This window comes from Protopterus annectens, chromosome 7.part0 (assembly GCF_019279795.1).
Source record: "Protopterus annectens isolate FY-2018-M chromosome 7.part0, PAN1.0, whole genome shotgun sequence".
Taxonomy (NCBI): domain Eukaryota; kingdom Metazoa; phylum Chordata; order Ceratodontiformes; family Protopteridae; genus Protopterus; species Protopterus annectens.
Window position 1 is genome coordinate 1,322,716,592 of NC_056739.1, and position 18,066 is coordinate 1,322,734,657.

The window sequence follows — 18,066 nt, forward strand, 5'->3', positions numbered from 1 at the left end:
CTTTCTTGCCGGACGGTGCCCGAAGCAGAAGCAGTTTGCAAGTGCCGGTCGGCCGACACCTGAGATTTTCGATTCGAATTTCAGTCCGAAGTCTTCAATAAGCTAAGTACCCCATTAGGAACCTTTTCTTGCCTCAGTCCGATGTCAGAAAAAATTAACAATTGCATTTCTTGTGGGAAGCAAATACCTCATAAGGACTTCCATTCCTATTGTATTCCTTGCCTAGGCCCAGACCACGACGTCACAGGTTGTTGGTTTTGTGCTAGGTTTAATAAACGAACTATCAAACGCCGTTTTGATTTCGCACATTACTTTGGTAGGAAATTTAATTATATCATGCCGTCGGAGCAACCGACGACCGGCATGCATAAAAAATGCAAGGATAAGGACAGGCAGCCTAGGAACAAGCCAGACTCCGAGGCCTCTGCTGGGCCTGTCGACTGTTCTCCGGTTTTCAGTGAGGCGCCTACGCAGCCCCTGACGACCGCAGAACTGGAACCCCAGACAGCTGCGGATTTTCAAGCGGAGTCTACTAGGCCGACGCAGCCATCTTCATTAGGCCCTTCAGACACCGGAGCAGAAGTAGACCCCGGTGCAGTGGAAACACCTTCGGTTGCAGAAGGTGTCTTCAGACCGACTACACTCACCATTAAAATTTTATGCTAAGCTTAAAACTCCTTTAAAACCAAAGAAGACTGTACATCAGTCTACAGTTCAAGGCCCCTTGCTTAAGAAACAGATGCTTAAGATGGCTGAAGATTTGATTACCCTAATCAGGGGTTCCCATCCCCCTCCTGATAAAAGACCAAGACAGGAGGAGGATTATGCTTCCTCTGACCAGGTTTCAATTTCCTCAGATTCTTCTGAGGAACAGGATTACACTTTTCCACCTTATGAAGACTGATGCTGAAGACTCTATTCCCTCAGCATCTCCCCCTGAAGACTACTCCTTTGGGGAAACTTTACATACCATGAGGGAACATTTCCACTGGGAAGGCCAAACATCATGGATCCACACGAGTGGAGACTAGATCCACAAGTATTTGCAATGATAGCTCAAAAATGGGAACGCCCAGACATAGATCTGTTTGCAAGCCCCCAAAACTACCAACTTCAAAAGTTTTGCACAAGGACATTCCATCCACAAGCTTGGAAAGTGGACGCCCTCTCATTCAGTTGGAAAACATTAACAGTGTATGCCTTTCCTCCACTGCCTCTTCTAGCAAAGGTACTGCTGAAAGTCAGATTAGAGAGGCCACAAATGATACTCATTGCACCAGACTGGCCACACCAGCATTGGTATCCAATTTTAAGGAACATGGCCCATGGCCCACCATGGATTTTACCACAAATTCCTCATCTGCTCACCCAGCGAGACAATCAGATTCTAAACAGCCAGCTCAAGACTTTAAACCTGGCTGCATGGCAAATTACTTAAACAACCAGCCAACACCTCTATCCAAAGCAGTTATGGACGTCATTCTGGAGGCCAGGAGGCCGAGCACCAGGAAAACCTATTCAGACAAATGGAGAAGATTTTGCTAAAGGCCAAAATCCCCTTGATCCAAATATTCCTCAGATTCTACAATATTTAACTGAGATGTTGCACAAAGGTCTTTCCTTTTCATCTATTAAGATCCACGCCTCAGCAATTTCAGCTCATTACAAGATAGATCCTCCTTTATTCTCACATCCACTCCTAAGACAGTACCTCAGAGGGGCTAAGAACATAAGATCGCCAAGGAGAGCACCAACACCTACTTGGGATCTCAACTTTGTTCTGGAAAAGCTTACACTGCCGCCCTTTGAACCAGCTTTTTCAGCTGATTTAAAATTTCTTTCATGGAAAACTGCCCTGCTACTTGCAATAACCTCAGCTAGAAGAGTCTCAGAGCTACGGGCACTAATGGCAGTGGAGCCTTTCCTCATTTTTCATCAAGACAGAGTCTCTCTACAAACTAACCCTTCCTTTATGCCAAAGGTGGTATCCAGTGTGGCCCTAAACCAAACCATTAATTTGCCCACCCTTTTCCCAAATCCCCAGAACAACGGAGAAAGACTCCTGCACTCTTTGGACAGTCACAGGCAATTACGTTACTACTTGGATAAAACTAAGGCTTTCAGAAATTCTGACCAGCTCTTTGTAGCCTATGCTACAGGATCACAAGGAAAAGCCATCTCAAAACAGACCATTTCTAAATGGATAGGGCATTGCATACGTTTCTGCTACACGCATCATGGGAAACCGGTACCTGCTAACATTAGGTCCCACTCCACCAGGGCTACAGCTACATCAGCAGCCTTTCTCAGGGGAGTGCCAACCAAGGATATTCTGGAAGCTGCAACTTGGAGTTCAGTGCACACCTTCACCAAACACTAGCAATTACCTCTATATTCTAAGACCAGAGCTGGTTTTGCCACTGCAGTTTTGCAAGGCCTACTAGCTCCTTCTAACCCTGTTTAACTCCACCTTCCATCTTTAGCTTTGGGATTCAACCCAAGTGTGATGACTGCAGCAGGGTAACACGATGAACATAGTACAGTTTTGTACCTACCATAAATGTAGATGTTTGAGTGTTCACCCTGCTGCAGTCATCACACTCCTTCCATCCCCTCTGAACTAGCTGAACTTATCTATACCACTCTATCCTATTCAACCTCTGTGGTGTATTTGCTTGTGCCTACAGGTATTGTTTTATTTTTATATATATATATATATATATATATATATATATATATATATATATTTTTTTTTTTTTTTTGCCTACCTTTTGGGGGCACCTGACATCTGGGGCAAGAAAAACTGAAGAAAATGGCGTTGGATGTCTCTTATATACCCCTGGCACTCTGACGTCAGGGAAGAAGCAACAGCAACTGACGCCGGACGAAGACTTTGGAACTCAGGCCGACTGCGGGACCGCCTGACGGCAGGATAACCCAAGTGTGATGACTGCAGCAGGGTGAACACTCGAACATCTACATTTATGGTAGGTACAAAACTGTACTTTATGCTGCAGGGTGTGTGTGTGTGTGTGTGTGTGTGTGTGTGTGTGTGTGTGTGTGTGTGTGTGTGTGTGTGTGTGTGTTATGCTGCAGGTTGGGAGTGTGTGTTATGCTGCAGGGTGTGTGTGTGTGTGTGTGTGTGTGTGTGTGTGTTATGCTGCAGGATGGGAGTGTGTGTGTGTGTTATGCTGCAGGGTGGGAGTATGTGTGTGTGTGTTGCTGCAGGGTTGATATATGTGTGTGTGTGTGTGTGTGTGTGTGTGTGTGTGTGTGTGTGTGTGTGTGTGTGTGTGTGTGTGTGTGTGTGTAACTTTCAAATGTCTAGATGTTTAGCTCATACTTTTGGTCTGTTTCTTTTAAAAGTTGTGGTTTTCTGGCAAATCAATTAGAACTGAATTCACTAAATAATGATGATAGTCATTTTAGTTTCAGTCTTCCTGTCTTTCAGAAAACACATGGTAACATAAAACATTTTATTTTAGCAACTTTCTAAGATTATTACAAGCAGTGTTTAAAATGTGTCCCTCGTTTTGGGCCTTTGTTCCCCCCAATAAATGTTGACTCTTTCTGGATTTCTCATGCTGCAAAGTTGAGAGATATAGTCGTGTCAAGTGGCTTTTACAAGGAGCTGAGAGCATCAGGGGAAGGGAAGTTTTAGTGCTGCTTATGCTAGCTCTGTTTGCATTGTTAGTAGCACAACAGGTAGTATACTTGCTTTGATGTATAAGGCTGTGGGTTCTACTCCCACAGTATGTAGATGGATTGCTGATACTGTACTGTTGTACTATAAAGGGGGTGGATGCTACAGTCCTGAGAATGTCCTCCTTTGGTAACTTTGAACCTGTTACAGTTTCCCACGCATTCCCTACTGCAATATTACTAGCTCATCATTTTCTTATGTAACATAGGCATTTTATTTTTCAAGGGCAACAAACACTATTTGTAGATGAAACAATGAAATATAAAGTTTTTTGCTAGCAGCAACCTCTTCATTAGTTACACATCTCTTTAATATGAAATTATTTAGATGACTTACTTCTGCAGAGATTGTGTGTATTTACTGATACTGGTGGATTGTAATGACAGACGTTTGAGCATACTCTTATGATAGAAATGTTCTGAATTAGGCAGTTTTGTCATTATTGGTTCATACATTTTGTTTCATTGCTTACTGGAAAAATGTTCAAAACAATAAATATAAAACTCACTCTTAACAAGTGTGCTGTATTATAGAAGGAATATAATTTAATACAATCAGGAAGGTGCATCAAAGAACACATGTATGATGTTCTTCGTGTTTCACTGTTGCAGTCATCACATTTGGGTTATACCTGCCAGGGTAGCCCTTGGCCCGCCTGAATACCAGAGGCTTAGTATTTCTGTGTTGGTTGCTGTCGCTTCAGGACTGACGTCAGGTCATCAGTAGTATAAAGTAAGGCAGCCAACGCCATTACATCAGTCTTTCTTGCCATAAGCAAGCAAGTTTGCACGAGAGCGAGTCGGCCTCTACCTGAGTTTCGTCTACCGAATTGAAGTTGAAGTCTTCTATGTATCCTATTGGGGATCCTTTTTTCTTCCATTAACCGATGTCAGAAAAAGTTAATAATTGTCTCGCCTGTGGAAAACAAATACCACACTGAGACTTTCATTCTTACTGCGTCACTTGTTTAGGCCCAGACCACGATGTCCCCCATTGTCACATCTATGCTTTGTTCAATGCGAGAACTTTCTGTCGTCGGGCCCTTATTGTAGCTAGATATTTTCGCTTACAGTCCTCCAATTCTGATATGGCTTCGGTAAGCCATCCGACAACAGATCTTCTGAAAAAATGTAAAGATAAATACAGAGACAGACCGCACAGGTCCAAACCTACCGACGACGCTTCCATTAAGCTAGTCATCAGTTTTCTGGTCCTCAGTGAGGCACTTACGCAGCCCCTGATGCCCACTTCTGTGGATTCGCAGGCCTCTACCGAGACCCTTTTGGAGTCTGGTATGCCGTAAAACTCTTCTTCAACTAGGGATCCTGCAGTTTTGTCTACCTTGGATGGGTCCAGAGCCGCTGAGCAGGCATCGGCTTCCGAGGATGTCCTTCGCACTACCGATTCTCGACACAAACTGACGTCTTCTATCACGACTACTGTTCTTTCTAAAATGACAGAGTTTCTTAGGCCCAGGGTACGAACCACACCCAAGAAACCGATGACCCAATCTCAGGCACCTGCTTCCTTGCCCCAGTCTCAAATGCTTAAAATGGCGGAAGACCTTATCATGCTGATCAAGGGAAGCCAAGCTACCCTCTCCAAAAGGAAAAGAGATCTATCCCATGTAGTTTTGTCTGAACAAAGGTCACATGACTCTGACGCATCTGAATATGAAGACATGCAGCCCCTCTCTACTTATAAGGATTCCATCCCTTTAGCCTCTTCCCCCAGAGTTTTTTTCCTTTGGGGAAACCCTTCATACCTTAAGGGAGCATTTCCAATGGGAGAGTCAAGACTACCCTCAGTCTAAAAAGAGACTCAGGGAATTCTTAGATCTTCCACAGGACAGACCCTTGGCCAACCCCCAGTCCTGGATGTTGTGGTGGATGTTTTCCTGGAATTCAGCATGACTCCTGAGACCCTCCCTCCTGCACCTAGAAAACAAGACGGGTACTATAGAATCCCCGACTTACACACATTTCTTTTTAAAACTCCTACTGCTGACCCTGAGGTAATTTCTCAAGGACCTAAATGGATTAAAGCAACCTCTGCTAAGAATCTCACCCCCTCAGATAGGGATTCACGAGCACTAGACAGATGGGGTAAAAAAGTGTACACCTCAGCTACTCTTGCTATAAGGGCACTAAATTGTCAGATGTTCATCGTGTTTCACTGTTGCAGTCATTACACTTGGGTTATCCTGCTGGCAGGCTACCCGCAGTCGGCTTGAATTCCAAAGTCTTGGTCCGGCGTCGGTTAGTGTCGCCTCTTCCCTGACATCAGTGCACCAGGGGTATATAAGATGCAGCCGACACCATTTTCTTCAGTCTTTCTTGCCGCGCGGTGCCCGAAGCAAAAGCAGTTCGCAAGTGCCAGTCGGACGACTCCTGAGATTTTCAAAATTGAATTTCAGATCCGAAGTCTTCAGTAAAGCTAAGTACCCTGTTGGGGAAACTTTTTCTTGCTCCAGACCGATGTCAGTAAAAGTTAACAATTGTATTTCTTGTGGGAAGCAAATACTTCATAAGGATTTTCATTATTACTGTATTCCTTGCCTAGGCCCTGACCACGACATTGCTAGTTGTCGGCTTTGTGCTAGATTTAACCAATGCACTATTAAGCGTCGGTACGATTTTGCTTTCCATTACTTTGGCCAAAGGTTTAACTATATAATGCCGTCGGAACAGCCAATGACCAGAGTTCATAAAAAGTGCAAGGAAAAAGAAAAGGACAGGCATCCGAGGTCCAAAACCGACAACGAAGCATTCACAGCCCCTGACACCTGCTACCTCAGAGCCACAGGCTGCCTCCGACTCCCACTTGGAGACAACAAGGCCTCTGGAAACTCAAGGTATTGGGCCTACGGAAACTACTCCCTCAGATGGGTCTGGAGCCGCTGAGCAGGCATCGGCTTCTGAGGGTGTTTTCAGACCTACCCAGCTTTCTATCAAGACCACTGCAGCAACAAAGACAAAGTCTAGAACACCTTTAAAGACAAAGAAACAAGTACAGCATTCTCCTGGACAGTCTTCCATGCCTAAGAAACAGATGCTTAAAATGGCTGAGGACCTGATTACTTTGATCAGGGGTTCCCATCCCCCTCCTGATAAAAGGCCTAGGCAAGACACTGACTATGATTCCTCTAATCAGGTTTCCTTTTCATCTGATTCCTCTTCAGAAGGGATATTCTCTTCCTCCCTATGAGGGCTCTGATGCTGAAGAATCTATCCCTTCAGCCTCTCCTCCTGAGGACTATTCTTTTGGGGAAACCCTGCACACTATGAGGGTGCATTTCCACTGGGAGAGCCAAGATTACTCAGAATCCAAGAAAAGGCTCGGAGACTTTCTTTTATTGCCTCAACACAGACCTCTTGCTATTCCTCCTGTACTAGACATTGTAGATGATGCATTTTCTGAGTCCAGTCTGTCTTCAGATTCTTTACCCCCTGCACCAGTTAAGCCAGATAGGTACTACAGGGTTCCAGATTCACATAAATTTCTTTATGAAAACCCTGCTGCTAACCCAGAAACTATGTCTCAAGGTACCAAAGGGGACAAGGCTTCCACTGCAAAAAACCCTGTTCCCTCTGATAGGGATTCTAGAGCAGTGGACAGAGGGGTGAAAAAGTTTACACCTCTACTACTTTAGCTGTAAGGGCTTTAAATTGCCAGTTTCACATGCTTAAATATCAGCAATACCTAATGTCTCTGCTAAAACAGAAAATGCTGACAAACTCTGAATGTCCTGAAAACAAGGAAATGCAGGATTTATTGCATGCAGCTGAACAATTGGGAAAGCATACTTTGCAATGTGGTTTTGATTCACTAGAGGCCTCTTGCAGGGCCGCAGTTACAGGCTCTGTCATTTGAAGGCATGCTTTGTTAAAGGAACAGAGTCTGCCTGATCATGTTAAAGCAAAATTATTGGATGCTTCATTACAGCATGATACTTTGTTTGGTGTTAAGGCAGAAGAGGTGTTAAAGAAAATGGAGGATAAAGCGAAATCTATGCAGACAGTAAATGACTTTTTACAGGTTCAGCCACCCAGATTTAGCAGGAACTGGCCTTCTAAGAATTGGTCCTTTCCAGTGTCAGACAGGCCACAAAGAGGCAGATATAGACGCCCTAGAGGCAGATCTCAGCCCCAAGGCTCATACAGGCCTAAAGAATGGGGTGCTTCTGCCTCCAAAAGCGGAGAAGACAAATCACAACCATATAGGAAACAGTCCCAATGACTTCCCACTGCCAATACCAAGCACTTATCTTTTGGCAGCACCCTTAGGGGGAAAGCTAGCACTTTTCTCACAAAATTGGCACATGATCACCCAGGCAAATGGGTACTGAATATTGTTTCTCAGGGCTACAGGTTCTACTTTCACACCCTCCCAAAGGGAAAAGGTATGCCAGACCTGCCACACAATCAATGGGCAGAGGCACAAAAGCAAATTTCATCTCTCATGGACATGAGGGCTATTCAGCGAGTACCACAGCAAGAGCAAGGACAAGGATTTTACTCAAGACTTTTCTAGGTACCCAGAAAGGACAAATCCTGGAGACCAATACTGGACCTGTCTATTCTAAATACTTTTCTGGATGTTTCAAAATTCAAAATGTTGACACTGCAGCAACTTCTGCCCATGCTGGGCAAGAAGGCTTGGCTCGTAACTTTGGACCTCAAAGAGGCATACCTGCATGTCCCAGTCAGACAATCTTGCAGAAGATACCTCAGATTTATAGCTGGCTCAATGCACTACCAATTCTCTTTACTGCCCTTTGGCTTATCTACTGCGCCCAGGGTCTTCACAAAATGCCTGGCACCAGTAATTGCATTTTGCAGACAAAGAGGAATTCAAATATATCCCTACTTGGACGACTGCCTTATTCAAGCAGAGAGAAAGGACATTCTACTAAAGCATCTGGCGTTTGTAAAAAGATTACTAATTTGCCTAGGGTACACAGTAAACGAAAAGAAATCAAAACTAGTACCCTCTCAAGAGATAATATTTCTGGGTGCAAGCTTAAATACAACTGCCCAGATGGCTTATCTCACGCCAGACAAACAAGGGCAACTGACTCATTACTTCCAAATGATGGCATCAAAAACCCAGTTACCTGCAAGAAAAATTCTGCAGGCTTTGGGCTTCATGGCATCCTGCATTCTGCTAATTCCATATGCAAGACTGCATATGAGGATGCTACAATGGTATCTAAAAAGTGTTTGGACTCAACATTGCCACAGCCTGGAAACAATAATTACCCTCATTCCCTGCCTGCAACAGGAGTTTCAGTGGTGGGCACTGGCCTGTCACGACAACAAGAGACAGCCATTCACTTTACCCACAGCCAGGCAGACACTAACAACAGATGCATCGGATTATGCCTGGGGGGCACACATGGCAGGAAAATGTATTCAGGGCATGTGGCCCGCAAGCCAAATGCATCTTCATATCAATCAAAAAGAGATGCTAGCTGTACAGAATTCCCTGACAGCCTTCAAGGATCTACTCCATCCAGGACAACTATTGCTAAGGATGGACAATACTACAGTCATGTGGTACATAAACAAGCAAGGGGCACACATTCCTACCCCCTCTGCAGGCAAGCCATGACTTTGTGGAACACAGCATTGACCTATCAAGTGCATCTGCAAGCACAATTCCTGCCAGGAAAGACAAATACTCTGGCAGATGAACTAAGCAGAAACCTCATGGACCCTCACGAGTGGAAACTAGATCCACAAGTCTTCAGCATGATAAGAAGGAAATGGGGATGCCCAGACATATCTATATCTATATCTATTTGCCTCCCCTCACAACTGCCAACTACAGAGATTCTGCACAAGGACTTATCACGCACAAGCATAGAAGGTGGATGCTCTATCATTCAGCTAGAAAACCCTGACAGTATATGCCTTTCCTCCACTGCCTCTCCTCCCCAAGGTACTCCTAAAGGTCAGACAAGAGAAGCCAAAAATGATTCTGATTGCCCCAGACTGGCCACGTCAGCACTGGTACCCAGTCCTAAAGAGCTTGTCTCAAGCCCCAGCCTGGACTTTACCTCAAATTCCTCATCTTCTGACCCAACAAAACAATCAGATCCTGCACAGCCAACTCAGAACCTTAAATCTGGCTGCATGGCAAATAATATAACCACTCAGAACACACCTCTCTCTAAAGCAGTTATGGATGTCATTTTGGAAGCCAGGAGGCTCAGCACCAGAAAATCTTATGCAGAAAAATGGAAGAGATTCTGTGCTTGGAATCAGGCACAAGGAATTGACCCGCTTGTTCCAAATATTCCTCAGATTTTACAATACCTAACTGAGATGCTGGACAAAGGCCTATCCTTCTCATCAATTAAGATCCATGCCTCTGTCATATCAGTTTATTACAATACCGAACCACCTATTTTTTCACATCCACTGCTAAGGCAGTACCTCAGAGGGGCCAAAAACATAAGACCCCCAAGGAATCCACCGATACCTACATGGGACCTTAATTTTGTCTTGGAAAAGCTCACACTGCCTCCTTTTGAGCCAGCCAATACAGCCGAGATAAAATTCTTATAATCTAAAACAGCTCTGCTCCTAGCATTAACTTCAGCAAGAAGAGTTTCAGAGTTACAGGCATTAATGGCAGTGGAACCTTTAAACATTTTTCATCCAGACAGGGTTTCTCTAAGGACAAACCCAACATTTATGCTAAAGGTAGTATCCAGTGTGGCTCTTAATCAAACCATTCATTTGCCTACTTTTTATCCAAATCCCCAGAATAAAGGGGAGAGACTTCTGCATTCTTTGGACACACACAGACAGCTACGCTTCTACTTGGACAAAACTAAAGCTTTCAGAAAGACTGAGCAACTTTTAGTGGCATATGCTGCAGGATCACAAGGAAAGGCTATCTCAAAGCAGACTACTTCAAAATGGATTGGACACTGTATTCGTTTCTGCTATGCACAGCATGGCAAATCAGTGCCTAAGGGTATTAGACCACATTCGACCAGGGAAGCAGCCACATCAGCAGCCTTTCTCAGAGGAGTACCAACCAAGGAAATTTTGGAGGCTGCAACTTGCAGTTCAGTGCACACTTTTACCAAGCACTACCACTTACCTCTTTACTCTAAATCCAGAGCAGGCTTTGCCACTGCAGTTCTGCAGGGCCTCATAGCCACTCCTAATTCTATTTAGACCCAGCCGCCCAACCTCAGCTTTGGGATTCAACCCAAGTGTAATGACTGCAACAGTGAAACACGATGAACATAGTACAGTTGTGTACCTACCATAAATGTAGATGTTCGAGTGTATTCACTGTTGTAGTCCAGGTTACCCACCCACCATCCCCCTTTCTTTGCTGGGACTTATCTGTACTTCTCTATTCTATGCAACCTATGTGGTGTATTTGCTTGTAGATGAAGGTATTGTTTATTTTAGTGCATGCTTTTTATAAGCAATGTTTGTTAGCCTACCCTTTTGGGGGCACCTGACATCTGGGGCAAGAAAAACTGAAGAAAATGGTGTCGGCTGCATCTTATATACCCCTGGCGCACTGACATCAGGGAAGAGGTGACAGCAACCGATGCCGGACTAAGACTTTGAAATTCAGGCCGACTGCGGGTAGCCTGCCAGCAGGATAACCCAAGTGTAATGACTGCAACAGTGAATACACTTGAACATCCACATTTATGGTAGGTACATAACTGTACTTTCCATATGCTAAAATTTCAGCAACATACCCTGGAACTCCTCAAACAAAAAGTGTCTTCCTTTCCTGCTTGTACAGAATCTAAAGAGTTACAAGAGTTAATGCATTCTGCAACTCAAATAACTAAACACACCTTGTACTATGGTTTTGATGCCCTAGAAGCTTCTTCCAGGGCAGCAGTCACTGGATTTGTCATTAGAAGGCATGCATGGCTTAAGGAACAGCCCCTGCTAGACCATGTCAAATCTAAATTTTTAAGATGCCCCCTTGCACAAAGACAACTTATTTGGCACTAAGGCAGAAGAGGTCTTAAAAAAGATGGAAGAAAAAGCAAAATCTTTGCAGACAATTAAGGATTTCTTACAGGTCCAGCCACCCAGGTTCAGTAGGAGTTGTCCTACCAAGCACTAGTCCTTTCCTGCTCCCACTAAGCCAGTCCAGCCCAGGCCCCGGAGAACCAGACCCCCCCCCCCAGACAGCAGCCACGGGGAATGCAGAGATCTAAGCAGTGGACTACCAGTTCTAAACACCCCCTTATGGTAAGAGCTCACAATGACTCACCTCCCCCACCCCCCTTCCTCTGCCCACCTTCACGTACCCCTAGGAGGAAAACTCTCCTTTCACGCTAGCACATGGGCCACCATTACCAATGACCACTGGGTTCTCAACATAGTGTCTCAGGGATACAAATTTTCCTTCTACACCCTTCCACCCCCAAAAGAGTTCCCAGATCTACCTCCAAATCAGTGGGCAGAGGCTCTAAAGCAAATCCTTTCCCTGCTTTCTGTGAGGGTAGTAGAGCACATTCCTGTAGAACAGATAGGTCAAGGTTTCTACACCAGACTTTTTCTGGTGCCTAGAAAAGAGGGTACCTGGCACCCCATCCTCGATCTATCCATTCTAAACACCTTCCTGGTGATCCCAAAATTCAAATGCTCACCCTCCAACAGCTGCTACCCATGCTCTCCAAGGATGCTTGGCTAGCCACCCTAGATCAAAAAGAGGCCTACCTCCACATTCCTATCAGGGAATCGTGCAGGAAATATCTCAGTTTCAAAGCAGGATCTCAACACTTTCAGTTCTCTGAGCCTCCCTTTGGCTTATCTACTGTGCTTCCAGAGTTTTCACAAAATGCCTGGCTCCGGCCATTGCCTTTTGCAGACAAAGGAATATCCAGATTTACCCATACTTAGATGACTGCCTTATTCAGGCAGACAGCCAGTGAAAGCTGCTCAAGCACCTGGCCTTTGTAAAGACCCTACTAACCTCTCAAGGGTACACAATCAACAAAAAGAAATCCAAACAAGTGCCCACCCAAAGGATTATCTTCCTGGGAGCAAGTCTAGACACAGCATCCCAGATGGCATTCCTTACACCACAAAAACAAATTTTCCTGACAACCTACTTCTCTCAACTAGCCACCGGATCCCCAGTTATCTGCAAGGAAGATCCTGCAAGCTCTGGGGTTCATGGCATCTTGCATACTACTCATTCCATATGCCAGACAGCTTAAGAGGAAACTTTAGTGGTACCTTAAAAGCCTTTGGTGTCAACACTCTCATTACCTGGAGACTCTTATACCTATAATTCCTTGCCTCAGAAAAGATTTTTTTGGTGGGCAACAGCATGCTCCCACAACAACGGACTACCATTCTCACCACCCCCGCCACCCAGACCCTCACCACAGACGCATCAGACTATGCTTGGGGGGCACACTTGGACGGCAGGTGCATACAGGGCCAATGGAGCCCACAGCAAATCCCTCTGCACATCAACCAAAAGGAGATGATGGATGTCCACCACTCCTTGATAGCTTTGAAGCCCCTTCTCTCCCTAGGGGCTCTCCTGATCAAAACAGACCACACCACTGTGATGTGGTATATCAACAAGCAGGGAGGGACTCACTCCTACCCTCTGTCCAGGCTACCCATGACCTTTTGGCAGACAGCCTCTGCCATGCAACTTCACCTGTTAGCACAATTCCTGCCAGGTTTTCTCAACTCTCTGACAGACCAATTAAGCAGAAATCTTCTGGACCCACACAAGTGGCAGCTCAACAGATGAACATTCACCCTAATAACTCAGAAATGGGGCACCCCGAAGGCCGACCTCTTTGCCTCCTACACCAGCCATCAGCTCAACAAATTCTGCACCAGGGAGCATCACTGCATCGCTTGGAAAATGGATGCCCTGTCTTTCCCCTGGGTCATTCTATCGGTCTGTGCTTTTCCTCCACTACCTCTCATCCCCAGGGTACTGCTCAAAATAAAGGAGGAAAAACCAAGGACAATTCTTATACCTCCAGACTGGCCTTGCCAGCACAGGTACCCCTTGCTGCACAGCCTGTCCCCACTGCCACCTTAGCATCTTCCTCAGATTCCAAACCTCCTGACCCAGAGAGAAGGGGAATTCATGCATCCCCAATTGCAGACACTCAGTTTGGCAACTTGGTTTATTCCCTAACTCCGGATCAATCTACCAACCTCAGTAAACAGGTTCTAGGTATTATACGTGAGGCCAGACGCCCTAGCACTAGAAAGTCTTATGCTGACAAATGGAAAAGTTTCTGCACCTGGCTCCAGGCTAAGGGAGCCAATACGGCACAGTCCTCCTTCCCTCTCATCCTGGATTACATAGCTGACCTACTACACAATGGCCTGTCTTTCTCCTCTATAAAAACTCATGCCTTTGCTATCTCTGCTCATTTCCCCACTGAGCAGCCCCTTTTCTCACAGCCTTTGATCAAACAGTTCCTAAGAGGGGCTAGCAACTTGAGGCCACCCAGAAAAACACCAACCCCAGCTTGGGACCATAACCTTCTGTTGGCAAAGCTCACCCTGCCCCCTTTCGAACCAGCTTCTTCTGCAGAGCTAAAATTTCTCTCCTGGAAGACAGCTTTCCTTCTGGCCATCACTTCAGCTAGAAGAGTCTTCGAGCTGCAAGCGCTCATGGCTGTGGAACCCTTTGTCATCTTCTGTGCTGACCAAGTATCCCTCAGAACTAACCCATCCTTCATGCCCAAGGTGGTGTCCAGTGTGGCTCTCACCTAATCCATTCATTTGCTCACCTTTTTTTCTAATCCCCAGAACAAGGGGAAAGGATCCTGCACTCTCTAGATGTTGACAGACAGCTCAGATTCAATCTAGATAAGACTAAATCCTTCAAAAAGTCTGAATAATTGGTGGTTATCTTTGCTACAGGGGCAGAAGGCAAAGACATCTACAAACAAACCATTTCCAAATGGATAGCACACTGCATTCATTTCTGCTACAAACAACATGGAAAGCCTCCCACCAAGGGAGTCAGGACTCACTCCACCAGAGCAGCCTCCACCTCTGCAGCTTTCCTCAGAGGAGTCCCCACCAGGGACATCCTGGAGGCTGTCACCTGGTCATCTGTTTACAGTTTTACCAAACATTGCCACCTGCCTCTCTTCTCCAAATCCAGGGCAGGGTTTGCCTCTGCAGTCTTGCAGGGCATTCTGGACAGCCCCTAGTTTTCTTGACTGTCTCCACCCATTTCCTCAGCTTTGGGAATCAACCCAGATGTGATGACTGCAACAGTGAAACACGAAGAACATAGTACAATTGTGTACAGTTACCATAAATGTAGATGTTTGAGTGTATTCACTGTTGCAGTCCTGGTTTCCCTATCTCCATCCCCCCTTTCTTCACTTTCCTTACAAAGGACATATTGGTATTTACTTTCTACTGGTGGGAATCTTCCACCAGAACCTGGATCCTGCTTGGGGGCTCCTGACAGGTTAGGGCAAGAGAAATTGATGTAATGGCGCTTGCTGCAGTACTTTATACTGCTGGCGACCTGACGTCAGTCCTGAAGTGACAGCAACCAGCGCAGAAATACTAAGCCTCTGGTATCCGGACCGGCCAAGGGCTACCCTGGCAAGGCTAACCCGAATGTGATAACTGCAACAGTGAATACATTCGAACATTTACATTTTTGGTAATTGTACATAACTGTACTTTTTGTGTGCAAGGGGCCTATGATTTGAAAACAGCTCAAAGGTAATCTTTATCCACCACTGGCCAGATGCATTTTTTTTGAATGTGGATTTCAGTGTTGTTTCACTTAATGTGAGTTTCAAGGGCAGAGAAGTTTTAATGCTAGCTCTGTTTTCATTGTGAAACTGTTTAGCAGATGTGTATTAGTGTTTATGCTATAAAATGTAAAATAAAAATTTTAAATGAAATCCAAACAATCATTGTATATGTAAAGCAGTATGCACATTACAGTGTTTATGGTAAATGGGGCGAAGTAGCCAAGTAATAGGACGTTGGAATGGCTGCAGGGGAGAGGGCTGTGTATGGGGGGGCCCCATTCGACCATGATTTTGTGACGGGGAAGGGCAGCAAACTCAGACAACCCCGGGCGGCACAAACTCTAGCTAGGCCACTAATCAGTAGGCCATGGAGAATTACTTTTAGAGGTCCTAGCAAACTATAATATTCTTTTGCTAAGATTAAAATATTGCCTGCCATTAAATGCCCTACTTGTACCACAGAACCCACATATTGCATGTCACTACAACAAAATCTTAAGGTTCATCATCTTCCCCCTTCCCAGTAAACATAATTGCTACACATTTAAAAAAATGGTTACCATTTACTACAGGGTCTGTGGCCATATTTTGGTTGTCTGTTTTTCAGTTTGCATTTGTAAGTTGGTATCCCATAATTCCATTGGAGTGGGCAGGGTTACACAATTATGTATGCAAATTTTATGTTAAGTGTACAGATTTGTGCCTATTTTTCATGGGCCTTTGTCCAGATTTTTAATGTTTCCAGGTTGAGAGGTATGTTGATTATAAAATTGAGTTTAAGACCTAGAGCCTAAAGAATACTACAACTGTAAAATAATTTGTGCTGAAGACTTTGCCATTTATACTTCTTTCATAACCTCTATGGTTCCAGAGATATGAACATTTGGTTGAAATGTGAGGGCATAATTTGATTCTGTCATAAGGCTTAGGCTCTGCCCATTGGAAGTAACAGTGCAAACTGCCTGAGCTCCATTTGATTGAATGAGTTAAGGTGCTAGTCATGGTGAGCAACACCTTGCAGGAGAAGGCACGTTGTGTGTCTTTACCTATAAGATTGACTTATGGTATCCCCATGCACTATGCAGTAAGATCCTAGAGGTGGTCTTTCTGTAGGTATTTCCTTTAAGACAGTCCTTTAAATTGCAACATTTCTTCTCTGTTCCCTACTCTGAGGAAGCCCTTATCAAAGCAGAATTGGGTTAATTTCAATGTTGGTCATTCTTGTCTCTAGAGAGGGCCTGAGAGGTAATGATTTTTGTTGTCTTTGTTGAGGGCACAGCGCAGAGTCCAGGACTGTACTAGGTTGTGGGCTAGATGATAGCCATGGTTTTCATTGCACTGTTTGCTCACCTGAATATGTGGTTGTTGTAGTGGACTCTGAGATGTTTGTCTCTTCAAAACCGTCACTTACTCATGGACATTCTTTCGGTGTTGGTTCCTTTTACTAGGCACACAAATGGTGAAGTGTTACCATGAACCTTCTAGTAGACCTCCATGTCCTGCAGTTGAACCCTTTGTAGAATCTGAACATGGATGTTTCCACTTTGAGATATGGAACTCTCCTATGTTTTACATGATGCAGGGAGTGCATTTCTTTCCTGGAGAGGGACTGAACATCAACAATTTGAACCCAAGAGCAGTGCTCTTCCCTTTGAAGACCTTGGCAAAACAGCTTTTTCTGCGACTTCTCATAGGTCAGACAGCTGGTCCTTTAGATGATACCGAAAAAGCAACAGGGCAGAAGGTCAAATCCCTGTGCAGGGAGGTCTTGTTTGTCTGACGAAAGTATCACTTTGTTAGCAGTTTGCATCTCTGGGGATGTTGGTAAGCTGACATATGGTGTGAGACACATCTTCAAGCATCTTTCTGACCTGCTGATTCAGAGGTCATTCTAAGTTATGGTCTTCTGTAAAAATGGCACTTTAGAGAACATAGTTCCCCCCCCCACCCCTTTTTGCTTAGTAAAGCCAGGCATGGGGAATGTAGTTGAGGACATGTTCACTCCCATAAAGCATGGGAAGTTCCTGTACTAAGCTCCACTATTCCCACTATTGCCATGTCTTATCACAAGATTAAGGATATGAAAATGAAAAAGGCTTAAACTTGCCATTGGTGCCCCTTGTTTCTAACTATATGGAAGATGTTTGTGGTCCCTGCCAAGGATGTCACTCGTGGCTTGGTGTTACAACTAGCTACATCTCAGGGCCTGATGAGTAAATCTGATTCTGTCAGATTGTCTGAATGGGTCTCAATAATTATTGAGCCTGCTAGGAAACCTTGACAGGCCTGGTTTTTTTTTTTTTTTTTTTTTTTTTTTCCAATTTGAAACATTTTTCATTTTGTGTTAGTGTGCCACTCTGAGTTAACTTGTTGCAATGATATTAATGTAATACAGACACATTTATGACTTGGACCACAGTCATTCCATGGCAAGATTCACATCAGCTATGTCTGTGCATCGTGCCTTTGAGGAAGATAGGACTGTGGCTCAGTACCACCTTGTGTATTAATCAATTAGTCATACCTTCATGTCCAAGGTGTTAGTAGAATTTTTATTCACATCACTGTTTCAGCTTTTCGTAATAGAGAAGAAAAG

The 18,066-nt window shown here is 44.6% G+C and overlaps 1 protein-coding gene across 4 annotated transcripts in view; it reads left to right on the forward strand.

Annotated features, from left to right (window-relative positions):
* ARNT2 (aryl hydrocarbon receptor nuclear translocator 2) overlaps window positions 1–18,066 on the forward strand; it is a 2,296,360-nt gene that overhangs the window by 745,746 nt on the left and 1,532,548 nt on the right. The gene's annotated exons all lie outside the window — the stretch shown is intronic.